The sequence below is a fragment of the Tachysurus fulvidraco genome, chromosome 5 (assembly GCF_022655615.1).
Source record: "Tachysurus fulvidraco isolate hzauxx_2018 chromosome 5, HZAU_PFXX_2.0, whole genome shotgun sequence".
Taxonomy (NCBI): Eukaryota; Metazoa; Chordata; class Actinopteri; order Siluriformes; family Bagridae; genus Tachysurus; species Tachysurus fulvidraco.
Genome location: NC_062522.1, coordinates 17,125,108 through 17,127,872, shown reverse-complemented (window position 1 = coordinate 17,127,872; position 2,765 = coordinate 17,125,108). Strand labels below are relative to the sequence as shown.

At 45.1% G+C, this 2,765-nt stretch overlaps 1 protein-coding gene across 1 annotated transcript in view; it reads right to left on the bottom strand.

Annotated features, from left to right (window-relative positions):
• plxna1b (plexin A1b) overlaps positions 1–2,045 on the bottom strand; it is a 199,802-nt gene extending 197,757 nt beyond the window's left edge. The window contains exon 1 of the mRNA XM_027147335.2: positions 1,806–2,045. The gene's annotated coding sequence lies outside the window, so the exon portion shown is untranslated. The remainder of the gene's footprint in view (positions 1–1,805) is intronic.
• Positions 2,046–2,765: the final 720 nt, after the last annotated feature.

Here is a 2,765-nt window from a genome sequence, read left to right as displayed (position 1 = left end):
GGCGGTTAGTTAGCGTTTGGCGGCTGTTGGTTAGCGTTTGGCGGCTGTTGGTTAGCGTTTGGCGGCTGTTGAGCCTCGACACCGTGGCCAGCGATCAGCGGCTGTGCGCATGCGCGCGTCGGACCGTCTTCAGTAGAAACTTCACACGTTATCCTACATACTGTCCGTCCCTGGAGTTCAAGCTTAAAGCAGCGCTAATATGGCAGGATGCGGACATTAATGACTTTCTCTCTCAGACGTCTTGACCACACCAATTACGCTTGTGGATGCTGAAGTCTCGCTGTAATCGGCGCGACGCGGCCTGAATCTCATTTCAAGCTTCTTTTAGAGGACGTGTCTAAATCGCGCTGCCAACCCGAGTTCGGGGTTTTTTTTTTGTTTTGTTTTTGTCCTCCGTGACCACCGAGAGATTTCCGTTAGTCTCGTGCCTCACACACAACAGACCGTTCAGTCACGCATGAGCGCACGCGCTTTCTTTCCCCCGTCCCTGTGTGAATGGCGGCCGGAGCGCGGGGACAAGAGCCGCTCGGGCAGGAGGCACCGAACAGGAGGCCGACATGTCGAAGCCAATCGGTTTTCAACGCCTGTGTTTCATTAAACATGCAGCGAGAGAGAGTGAACGCGCTTCACAGCGTCCTGAATGGCTGAAAGGGCTTAGAAAAGCGCAGCGGCGCGGACAAAACCACCCTCACGCGACCTTTATGGAACTTTTCCCCCTTTTTTCTTTTTACTGTTCCATCCGTCTCGCGCGGATATCTCACATCCTAATTATAGACGTGACACGTTCATTCTTCCTAAATCTCCCGAGAATAAAGTGTACAAGGTGAAGCACTTTTAAATCTCCAGAAATGCTCTGAAATTCAACTCGGGCTGTTTTAACCTACAGAGTCCTCGTGCACCCGCAATCTGTCTAAAACTGAAGAAATAATGTCGGTATTTATTTTCAGAGCAATGAGAAACCCATTGAGGGAACTTCTCCGTTCATTCGGGTTAAGTAAGAGAGTCTGTTGTAGGGAGGGCGGTTATAAAGGGGGGAAAAAGCCCCTTCAGACAACATATGGCCACAAGAAGTGTTCAGCTGGAGAGGAGAGCATTCCCATAGCAATATTCTCAACAAGCACTGCATACACACACACACACACACACACACAAATACTCTCTCTCTGCCACCTTCGGGAGTTTCCTTTTCATCTTATTTTCTCTTGCACAGTAATTCTTGCTTGTCTGATGTCTCCTCTGCAATGTATAATGTATCCACGAGCCCTGTGTCGTTAAGTGTGTAAGTAGTTTATAAAAAACACACCTGAAACCCAACAGCATGAAATTTAAAGGTCGCGTTTTAAACCATTTTACATGTTAGATGCGCTACAGATTAATGTCCACACACACGCACCCACCAAAGGAGACCGGATTACGAGTTGCATGCCTTTCTCTCAACACTCCATGCAACGTGACCAACATTCCGCTCGAGCTCAACTCACAGGCTGCATGCAGACGATTTCATGCGTTAACCACCTCCAATCACTTAAAGTAACAACTTCACCTTTAGTGGCAGTGGCGCATTGTAAAAGTTTCGTATATATATATATGTATTGTGTGTGTAAGGTCGTGCGCATTAAACACACAATCCACGAGAGCAATGCAGGCGAGAGAGCGCGCGCGCGCACACATACACACCGAATGAAGAGCCTCCTACTAACCAAACTCTCCATACGAAAGCACTCGGATTTCTCATCGACCCCGTGTTTCACACTCCTTCTACCGCTGTATAACATAAACACAGAATGACGCTGTGATTAACTTACTTTCTTTTAAGTGATCCTCGGAGTGCACGTCCTCGCCATAGCTAAAATTCCCTCAAACCTCGAGAGCGTGTCGCCGTGGTGAGCGCGTGCTAGCTCGGCTCCCTGCCGTAATGAACGGGCTGGAATGCGGCTCTGGCTGGCGGAAAAGGGGGCAGAGCCTCGATCCTGGCTGCGCTGACGCACGTGTCCGCTAGAGGGCGCTGCAAAGACGCCGCTAAACCAGTGCTCCCTAAACCTGGTCCTGGAGTGCCCTCGTTCTTCCGTTTTGCCTCCTCTAAAACACACCTGACAGAACTTAGCAGATCATTAAGTCGACGTGGATCTACTGAACTGAACCAGCAGGTTCGGGGACAGCGTTTTTTCCCATGAACTCTACAATACACCGTTAGAACACTGTAAAAATACATATATAAATAAATACATATATACTGTCTATAACGTCTGTACAATTACACATACAATGTACTTATTACATATTGCGTTTATGATACTCCTCATTCTCTACACATATTGTGCTTTACATACATCTGCACTATTTTATTTATGTGCATCTTATAGCCTTTATATTTATTTACTGTGCATATATTTACATATATACCTATATATATATATATATATATATATATATATATATATATATATATATATATATATATATATATTACATGCTGTACATATGTTTACATATATATCTGCACTTGTCTGTTTGCACAGTTGCTACTCTTTGCGCTTCTGGTAGATGCCAAACTGCATTTCGTTGCTGTGTACTTGTACTATGTAATGTCTTTCTATCTATCTATCTGTTTATCTGTCTGTCTCTCTGACTGTCTGTCTGTCTGTCTATCTATCTATCTATCTATCTATCTATCTATCTATCTATCTATCTATCAAAATATTTACATTTACATTTACAGCATTTGGCAGACGCCCTTATCCAGAGCGACGTACATAAGTGCTTAA